The following is an 11,491-nucleotide window of genomic DNA, read 5'->3' on the forward strand; positions in this document are numbered from 1 at the left end:
TGTTCTGGAAATCCTTCCTTAGCCTGGATTCTCCCTCCACCCCTACACCTCCCGTCAAATTCTTACCTGGGCCAGATGATCCCTCCACTCCTGCACCTCTATCCATGACCTTTACTAGACTGCATGCCCCCTCCTCTGATACATTTACTGCCAAGTCTTCACAGAGACTGGATGCTTCCTCCTAAGTTTCACTTCCTGTCATTTTCTTCTTCTGGTTGGCTGCAACCTTAACCAATCCACCTCTCAAAGAGTACTATCCTAAGTTTGCGGCAACTTCTGCTCATGAATTTACTGTTGGATAGTTTCCAAAGCTGGCTTAAGTTGCCATTTATGCACATCCAGCTTGTTCCTCCCCTTGGTTGGCTGCATCCTCCAGTAATACACTTGCTGAAGAGTCAACCCGTAAGCTAGGTGCTCCCTACACAAAGGCATCACCTGACATATTCAGCCCTATATTGGCTGAATATCCATCCATGCACTGACGGCCAGATCTATTGCTGAATGCATACTCCCCTGAATCATCCACTTCCTGCTTTGTCCAACCCTATATCGGCTGCAACCTCTACCTATGAAAAACCTCCTGCATCCTCTTAGAACTGGATGCCATTTTTCTTCTACTAAGACATTCTCTAGGCCTTCTGCACCCTCTAATCATGCACCTTCAGGTTAGTCCTTCCCTAGACTTGACGATCACTTCACCCATGCATGTTCTACTAACACCACCTATAGCCTGGCTGTTCCCTGTACATGTTCACTCCATGATAAATGTATTTCTTGGGTTGCTGAATTCCCCACTGGATTAGTCTGTTTTCACACTGCTATAAAGAACTACCTGAGACTGGGTAATTTGTGAAGAAAAGAGGTTTAATTGACTCACAGTTTCATAGGCCTAACAGGAAGCATGAATGAGAGGCCTTAGGAAACTTACAATCATGGTGGAAGACAAAGGGGAAGCATACATATCTTCACAATGGCAGAGCAGTAGAAAGAGGGAAGGGTGAAGCACTACACTCCCAAACATCCAGATCCTGTAAGAACTCACTATCACAAGAACAGCAAGAGGCGAGTCCACCCCCATGATCCAATTACCTTCCACCAGGCCCCTCCCCTGACACGTGGGGATTACAGTTTGGGTGGGGACACAGAGCCAAACCATATCACCCACCCAGGCATGTCATGCCTAATCATATCCTAGGTCAACAGTATGCTTGAGTACTTCACTCCTTCCAATTCCTACTTCCATTAGAATCTCCTCCACCATACACCTGCTACACAGTCCTCCATAGGCTGACTTTTCCCTGCCCTCATGCAACTCCTGTCATGACTGAATTGAGGTGTCAACCCATCTATACCTATGTGCATCCAGTCAGGTCCTCTGCAAGAATGTTTGCAGCCTCAACTAACGCAAAATTTCTAGACTCTTACCATAGGCTGGCTGCATTCTCCACCCACACACATCTCAACACATAACCTGTTGAGCTCTCCCCAGGGTGGTTGTACTATCCACCCATGTTCATTCTCTCAAGTTCTCCTCAAAGCTGAGTGCTTTTTCTCTCCCACTCACCTCCTGCCAGTTCCTCCTGCAGGATCACTGCAGCCTCCACACACAATCTTCCTGTTGCTGCATACACTAATAGCTGATTGTTTACTCCAACAACATATGGAATACAGTCATGCTTTAGGCATGTCCTTCCACACATGCACCTTTGGCAGATACCTCCAGTAAGGCTGGAAGCTATCTCAGCCTACGTTACTCATAATATGATGTCTAGCTAGCTAGCTGCAAAATACACAAATACACCTCCTTCTAAGTCCTCCCCTACGCTGAATGCTCACTCCACCCATGCACTTCTTGACATCATTTTTTAAGCATAGTTCCTTCCTTTACTCAAGTTCTTCCTGCTAAAATCCTCCCTTAAAGTGGAAACTCCCTCCACCAATGCACTTCCCGGTGAACTTATTCTAGGGCTGAAACTGTTTTCACCCATGCACATCTTGCTGTATACTCTCCTAGGTTGGATACAACCTATGTCCATGCAACTCCTGCTGGGGCCTGCCTTAGGTTGGATGATATCAGTTTCTATGGAATTCCTGCTGTGATCTCCACAAGGCTGGCTTCAGTCACAACAGATGCACTCCTGCCAGAACCTCCACTCCATACTGGCTGTACCCTCCACCTTTGTTTCTGCTGAGTACCACTTTAGGCTGGATGCTCCTTCCACCTACTTACTTCATACCAGGTTCACACATGGGCTCTCTAAACCCTGCATCAGTGCTCCATCTACTGTGTGTTCCCAAGCACTAGCTGCCAGTGCTTCTGTTTGGCTGAATTCTCCCTTCTCCCATGCACCCCATACTGATCATATTCTAGTCCTAAGACCTTCTGCTCCTAAAAGACCTTGCTGTGTCCTCCCCTAGGCTGGCTGCAGCCTGAATCCTTGCAACTCTGCCATGTACTAGCTTTGACTAAGTGCACATCTGAGTGCAGATGGCTGAGGCACTATCTGTGAGCCCTCTCCTAAACTTGGTTCAGCCTCCACCCCATGGACTTTCTGATGAATCTTCCCTTGACTCTCTTCTCCCTCCACCACGAACTTATTGCTGAGTCTTCTCTTAGGTTATCTTCAACCTGAACCCGTGGTCACCTACTAGGACTCCCCAAGGGTATATATTCCCTGCCAAATCTTCACATAGACTGGTTATTCCGTCTATTTCATCCACTTCCTTTCAATACTCTCCCAGGCTAGCTATACTTTGAAACCTTGTATCGTCTGTCATTTCTTCACCTAGACAGACTAAATTATCTTTGATGCACCTCTCTCTTACTTTATCTTCACTCAGGTCGAATAAACTCTCACCCCTGCACTTCCTGTCGTATTTGCCACTAGACTGGATGCTGTCTACTAATGTGCTACATTCTGAGCTCACTCATGTGCTTCCTGATGTGTCCACTCATGTTCTTGTTATTCCAATGCACTCATGAACCTCTTTTCATGTACCCCTTAGGGTGGTCACATTCTTTACCCATTCACCTTCTGTCAGGTTATTCCCTAGGCTGACAGCACCCTGTACTCACGTACTTCCTGGCATGTACTCCCTTTATATGGATGCATCTGCTCCCATGTACCACCTGCTGAGTCCTCCAGACTGAGTATGCCTTCTATGCATTTACTTCTTACCAGATCCTTCCCAGGCTGCTTGCAACTTCCGTTGAGGACCTTAATGCTGGTTTAAGTTGGTTTCTGCCTTCTGCCATGAACCTTCTACTGATACCTTCCCTAAGACTGGAAGCTCCCTCAGCCTACGACTCTCCTACCACGAACTTCCCTATTCTGACAGCACACTATAAACATACACACCCTGTTGAGACCTCCCCTAAGCTTGATGCACCCTCCTCCCAGGCACTACCCTCAGTTTGATAAACTCTCCACCCGGACACTATCCTCTAAGTTGTTTGCTTCCAAAACATATGCACCTCTGCTACATCCTCCCTTATTCTGCATGTCCCTTCATTCACCCATGCAACCTCTACTGATTCCTTCCCTTGGTTAGTTGCTTCTTCCATACAATTACTATTTTACTATTTGATAGACCTTCTCCTAGGCTCACTACACCCTCATCCTGCCTACCTCCTGTCAAGTTCTTCCTTCGTCTGGAAGCTCTCTCCACCCAAGAATGTTCAGCCGTATCCTTCCTTAGTGTTGCTGCAAATATCATGCATTAATTTCCTACAAGTCCTCCCTTAGGAAAGGTATTCCTTTCAATTATGGACGTATTTCTGAGTCCTCCTATACATTGAAGGTAACCTTCAACTTTGCACCTTCTCCAAAATCCTATCCTAGGCTGCTTGGTCTCTCCACCCTTTCATTTTTTGTCAGGTTCTTCCCAAGACTGGCTGCATATTGCATGAAGGCACATTCTGTTATGTCCTTCCCTAGGCTAGCTGCACCCTGATTCCATGCACCCACTACTACATCCAACCCTAAGCTAACTGGATCTTCTCTAATGTACTTTCTCTGAAATTCCCCTATACTACTTGTACCGTGTAACTCTGCACCTCCTACAGTGTTCTCCCCTAGGCTGGATGCATCTTCTATTATGAATTATCTGCCAAGTACTTCTCTAGGATAGATTTTCCTCCTGTCCATCCACTTCCTTATGGATTGTCCCTTAGGCTCACTGCACCCTCTACCCATGCAACTCCCGCCAAGTTCTCCATTAATCTGGATGTTCCTTCACCAATGCACTTCATGTCATATCATCACAGGCTGGCTGCAACCTCCACTCATGTATGTTTTGTAGCTCTTCCTCTGGGCAGGATGTCCCTCCAGCTATACATATACTGCTGGGTGTCTCCCAAGACTGGTTACACCAACCACCTTTTCTCCCTAAGCCTGGCTGTGTTCTACAACCAAGCACTTTCAATTGTGTCATCATTACCTACCCCAACTCACTGAATCCTACCCCAACTCACATCCTAATATGTACTCACATAGGCTTCCAGCAATCTGCACGCATATACCAACTGCTCTGACTCATCTTGGTTGAAAGACCCCTCCTCCCATTCCCTTCTTGTTAGTCCTCTTCTAGGTCTGTTTCCACCTATGCACATCCCAGTTGGTCTTCCCTTAGGATGGATGAATCCTCTTCCATGCAACTCCTGTGTGAGCCTCCACCAGGGTTATTGAACTTTCTGCCAGTGAACTTCCTGCTAAATCTTCCAGTAAGCTGACTGTACCTTCCAACATTGAATCTTCCTCCAAGCTCTCAATTAGGCTGACAATTCTTCCCACCTATTCACTTCCTACTATGTCTTTCCCTTGGCTCTCTATGCCTTGCACCAATGCATCTTTTCCAATGTACTCCCTGAGGATGGTTGCACACTGTACCCATGCACCACCTGCCAGTTCTCCTCTTTGACTGAATATGCCTTCACAACGTGCACCTTCTTCCAGTTCAATTCTAGGTCTGAGGCTTTCTCCACCTGCACTTCTTGCTTGGTCCTTATCTAGACTGGCTGCTCTCTCCACCATATACCTATTGCCACGACTTCACTTAGGTTAGATACTCCTTACTCCCATCTACTTCCTTTAGGGACATCCATGGGCTGGATGATTTCTTTTTCCATACATTTCATTTTTATCATCTGCTAGGCTGGTTGTACCTTCCAACCATGTCTCTCCTGCCATATCATCCCCTAGGTTGGATGACCTATATCCATGAACTGCCTAATGGGTCCTCCTCTGGGCTTTGAGGACCATTAATTCATGTACTTTCTCTCATTTCTATCCCCCCAGGCTAGCTGTACACTCCACCAATGAGCTCCTTGTAACCATCTTTAGGTTGGCTGCACACTGTGTCCAGGCACCACCTACCAGGACTTTCCCTGCTGTGAATGTTTTTTTTAACCGTGAACCCCTTGCCAATCCTTCCATAGGTTGCATGTTCCTTCTGACCATGTAATTCTTGCCTCACTGTCCTCTAGGATGACTATTTTTCTCTTCAACTTTGTATCACGTGTGGAGGCCCTGCCCTCCCCAACACACACACACACACGCAGTAGCAGCCCTACCCATCCATGTACTTCCTGTCAAATTATCTGCTAGGTTCACTGTACTCTCCACCCATGCACTTCTTGCCATAACTTCCCTTTCTCTACCTCAAACTTCCACTGATGCATATCCTGTTATTCTTCCCTTAGGTAATATTCTACTGCCACCTATGAATGTATTGCTGGGTTCTCCCTTAGACTACAGCTTTGCACATCCTGCTGAGACCTCCTCTAGCCTGGATGCTCTCTCAAAAAACAAACAAACAAACAAAACGAAAAAGAAAAAAAAACACTTAAAGACAGGTCCTCTCAGAGCCTGAGTGCATCCTCCACCAATGCACATCCTAATATTCCCCCCACGGACTGAAGGAACCAGTTCATCCATGCACCATCTGCACATGCAAGGAGGCAGGAACCTCTACCATGCACCATCTACTACGACTCAACTTGGATCAATGCTTTCTTTTCCCATATACACACTCTCCTTTATTTTATATGCTGATGCATTTTCCGTGACTTCTCAGGATGGTTGTCCCCTGAAAAATGCACTAGTTGCTGCGTTTTCTTCTGGAATGGATGGTCCTCCTCCTATGCACCACCCATCAGGGTCTTATCTAATATAAATGTAACTCTCACCCACGAACCTCTGCAAAATTATCTTCAAGGCTAGATGGTCTCTTCACCATGTATTTTCTGCTGTATCCTCCACTAGACTTCTTCATGATTGAACCTCCTGCTCAGTCCTACAATAGGGTGGCCGTTCCTTTCACACATCCACTCCCTGCAGGATCCCCCCCAAGGTTTGCTGCAACTTCAATCCACATACGTACTGCCAAGCCTTCTCCTAGTCTGGAGGCTCCTTACATCCAGTCATTTTCAAACATAACCTTGTTTAATGCAGCTGCAACCGCCACACACGTATCACCTGTGCATCTCTCCCTGGAAGTAATGCCCCTTCCACTTCAGCACATACTTCTGAGTCCCTGTCTAGTTTGAATGTTACTTCTACCTTTGCACACTCTGCTGAGTCCTTCCCTAGTCTGGTTGATTCTTCAAACTTCGCACTTCCTTCCAGGTGCTCCTCAAGACTCGCAGCACTCTGCAATAATGCAAGTCCTATTATATCATCCCCTAGGCTGGTTTTAAGTTGCAAAAATAAATTTTCTGATGTGTACTCCCATAGACTGTCTGCACATTCTTTTATCCATGTCTTATCTATGCACATTAAGCCATGTCCTAATCTTTGGTATCTGCACCCTGTTATCCACATTCCTCCTGCCATATCCTTTCCTATCTAGGATGAATGCTTTCCCCTGTACACTGCCTGCTGATTCTTCCCCTAAGCATGTTGCACAATTCTCTCATGAGCCTCTGTCTTATCTTCCTAGGCCAGCTTCACTCTCCACTCATGCAGCTATTGTTAGGCCTACCTCAATCTGCACTCATGCATCTCCTGCAATATCCTGACCTCAGATGGTTGGCCCATGCACTCACATGTCACCTGTCAATTTTTCACCTTGGCCAGATAGACCTTCTTTCCATCTACCTTCTGCAGGTCCTATTCTAGGCCTGAGGGTCTCTTGACTCATGCACTTCTTGCAGAGTTCTTCTCTTAGTTGGCTTCATTGTGAACCCATGAATCTCCTGCCATTTTCTCCCTATGAAAGGCACACTCTGCTCATGGAGCTACTGCTAACTGTCTAGCCTGGCTGCATTCTGGAATACTGCACATCCTGCTAAGTTCTCCCCTCTCATACCTGTATCCACCATCCATATACCTTCTGCTGCATTCTCTTCTAGGTTGGATAGTTTTTAATATGTTTATTTCCTACCGGCCACTCCCCTAGACTGGTTTGCAACTTCCACACATTTTGTTTGCCAATTACTCTATTAAGCTCTTCATTCTCTCCAAACATGTACCACCTGCAGATTCTTCCTCTGTGGTTCATTGCTTCCTTCACCCATTTACCAGCTGCTGAGCATCTCTTAAATGAAAATTCCCTCTATCCATAAAACTTCCTGCTGTGTTGTCCCTCCAGACTTGTTACAGCACACATTCATGCACCTAACTACCAGGTATTCCCCTATGCTAACTGCACCCCACCCTCTGGCACCTCTTGCCATATTGTTTCCTTGGAAGGCTACAACATCCATTCATTAACCTCCTGCAATGTCCTCCCCTAGGATAGCTGTGCCATTCAAGCATATATTTCCTGCTGATCTTCTTCTACACTGTCTGCAGTCTTCACACAAGACCTACCTGCTGGGCTCTATATTAAAGCTTGTTGTTTCTTCCAACCACTAACCACCTGTATGTGGTGCTTTAGGCTGGGTGACTTCTCCACCCATGCAAGTTCTGTCAGTGTTTCCTGTTGGGGCTCAGAAAATGATAACCTAAAATACGGGCCTCGGAAGTAACAGTTTCTCTCTGACCTTCTCCTGTCCTCCTGTATCTTGTCCCTCATTGTCTCCTGAGGTCAGCCATAGAAACTAGAATTTCTCTTCCTCAAGGCAGCATCATTTTTCCTCCAAAGCAGCCATAAGGCCTAAAATATTACTCTAACTTTCCCCTTCTTTTTTATGTAACAAATAGCTATAAAGTAATTCTCTGGCCAACCTTCTCTAATTGTAGATCATAAGACCCTCATTCCAGAAAGGATCTTACCCCCTACCTGAGAGGAAGGAATGCTGCAAGGAGTGGCCAACAAGAATCTGAACACACAGGCCTTGCTGAGTTTTCCCACTCAATTTGTTAGCATTAGGTCATACCCCAATCGAAGTTCTGCATGGCTATCTATTATTCATTGAAACCAAAGCATAAAAATGGATAGCTCCCCCTGTATCTTTGGGTCTTCATTATGAAGGCTTTTCTGTCATAAAAAGCTATTTTCAAATAAATTGTTATGATTTTCTCTTCTTAACTTGCTTTTGTTATAGGGATGTCAGCCATACCTCCTTTTGATGGGGAGGAAAGAGATCACTCTGTTTCCACTCCTACACTCCCCCAAAAGCTGGAAGCTATCTCAAACTATGCACCTCATATTATTAACTGCTCTATGTTGGCAGTAGACTACATACATACACCACATGCTGCTTTCTCCCTTATGCTGGATGTTACTACCAATTTCGCCTACGCATATCCTGCCTGTGCCTCTCTAAGTCTAGTTGCACCCAGAACCAATGCACCACCTGTTACTTCCCTCATAGGCTAGCTGCAGCCCCCAAACAGGCAAGCGTTGTCATATTCTCCACAAGACCAACTAGAGCCTCCATCCATGCATCTTTTGTGTTCCTCCTACATTACGCACCCATGTACTTCTTGCCCGAGTTAGGCCCCCATGTATTTTTTAGCAATATCTACCAACAGACTGGATCCCTTCTCCATCTATTTACTTTCTGTTGGGTTCTCTCCTAGGGTGGCAGCCTGCACTCTGCATCCATGCACTTCTTGCCAGGTCTCATCTTGGCTGAATGGTCTCTCCTCCTATTAATATTTTTCCTATACTCTCATAGGCCTGATGATTACTCAACCCATGTTTTATTGCAGGTCCTTCTATAGGATGGCTGCACCTTCCACCCATGCATTCATGCTCAGGCTTCACCTAGGCTAGATACTGCTTCATCAATATTCAACTTATCTAGCCTTTCCCGAGGCTGAATGTTGTTTCCACCCATGTACCATCTGCCAATTCTTTCTCTATGCGAGATTCTTTCTACACACATATACCTCATGCCTTCTTTGGACTAGCTTCAACCCCTAGCCATGCATCTCTTATGGTTCTCACCCTAGGCAGGTTTCTGCCTCCATGTATGCATGTCTTTCTGGGTTCTCCCCTAAGCTGGCTATACACTTCATCTTTGCCCCTCTTTCTTAGAAATCTCCTAGCCTGGATGCCCACTCCATCCATGTACTTCATATACAATCCTGAGAGCCTGGTTGCACCTTGCAACTCCCTTTGGCTGAAAGTTCCTTCTTCCCATTCACATTCTGCCTGACCTCTAATAGACCTGATACTTTCCTTGCCCATGCTCTTCTTGCACAGTCCTTCTATGTGTTGGCTCTACCTTGCAGCATGCATTTTCTGCTGGGACCTCCTATAGTTTACACGCTCCTTACTACATTCCATGCACATCCTAATGAGTACTCACATTTGCTAGATGCTCCATCCACCAATGCACTTTTTGCTGATCCTCCTTTGGAATGGCTCAAACTTAAAAATATGCATATTTTGCCATGCTTTCCCCTAGGTAACCTGAATCATACAGCCATGAATCTGCTGCCAAATACTCATTCAGGCTTCTGCACCTTATACCTATGCACTTCTCCCGTATTTTACCTAAACTAGCAGCACCTTCCAACCATGTACCAATGGTCACATCCTCCATGAGTCTGAGTGTTCTTTCTGCAGATCCTCCCCTATGACTGTAAGCTCCCTCAACCCATAACCCTCATACAATGGACTCCCCTAGGCTGGCTTCACACTGCACATATACTCCTCCTGACAAGTACTCCTATAGGCTGCTACTACCTTTATGTATGCACTTTCTGACAAGTACTTTTTTAGTCTGCTTGATTCCTCCATCAGTGAACATTCTGTCATTTTCTACATGAGGCCATTGTCACCCTGCACCCATGTATCTTGTATTTTGTTCTCCCATAGCCTGGCTTTTCCCTGCACCCATGCACCTTTTGCTAGGTATACCTTGACTGCTTACTTATCTTTTGAATTTCCTGTCATTCATGTTCTAAGCCTGAAGTTTCTCCACCCATGCATTTCTTCCAGGATCAGCCTCTAGTTTGGTTGCACACTCCATTCATTTAAGTTACTCTGGAGCCTTTCCTATGTTCAGTGTTTCTTGCCCCCATACTTATCCTGCAGAGACTTTCCTAAGCTGGGTGCTTTCTCCTCCATGTATTATAGTTCTGCTGAATCATTTCTGCATTCTTTCCCCTGTGCAGTATTATCCCCAAGCTATGTACAAAACATTTGGTTTTTCCTTAGACTGGCCATAACTTCCACCTATACATAACCTGAATCAACCAGCTACTCGGCCAGTTACACTTGGCTGGCTACAAGGGCACTTCCTGCCATTCTTTCCATAGACAAGATGCACCTTCCACCAATGCAAGACTTTCAAGAACCTGACATAGTCTGGATCGTCTCTACACCCATGCAATTCCTTCTGGGTTCACCCTTTAACTAGCTGCATGCTCCACCCATGAACCTCCTGCTGAGCCTTCACCTCGACTGGGTGCTCCCTGCACCCATGAACTTCCTGCCATAAGCTGATTCTACCCTTACCTTTACGTCTCCTGCATAGTCTTCCATTAGTTTGACTGCTCCTTCTACCCTTGCACTTTTGGTTGAATCCTTTCCTAAGTTAATGGCACCCCACACCAACGTACATGCTACAATGTCTACAACTAGCTTGACTGCCCCACTGAATAATGCACCACCTACAGAGGCCTCTGGTAGGCTGGCTGTACCCTGTAGTTCTGCAACTTCTATCATATTCTTCCTTAGGCTGCATGCAACCATCACTCACGCACAACCTGATGAATAATTTTCTCATCTAGATATTCTCTTAACTAGTTTACTTCTTGCTAAATTTTCCCCTAAATTCCATTCACCCTTGTTTTGAATGTCTTGCCAAGTCCTCCCCTAGTCTGGATGCTCCTTACACCCAAGAATCTCCAGCCGTATCCTCCCTTAGTGAGCATGAAATCTCCAACCATGCATCTCCTGCAGATTCTTCCCTAGGCAGGATACTATTTCCACTTATGCATATGTTGCTGGGTCCTCTTCTAGACTAGATGTAACCTCCACTTTTCTACCTTCTGCTGGGACCTATCATAGGCTGGCTGCGCTCTCCAATTACGAAATTTCTACTGTGTGCCCCCTGAGGCTAGCTGCTCCCTGTTCCTAGAAATCTGCTAGA

Source organism: Colobus angolensis, unplaced genomic scaffold, assembly GCF_000951035.1.
Source record: "Colobus angolensis palliatus isolate OR3802 unplaced genomic scaffold, Cang.pa_1.0 Scaffold795, whole genome shotgun sequence".
NCBI lineage: Eukaryota > Metazoa > Chordata > Mammalia > Primates > Cercopithecidae > Colobus > Colobus angolensis.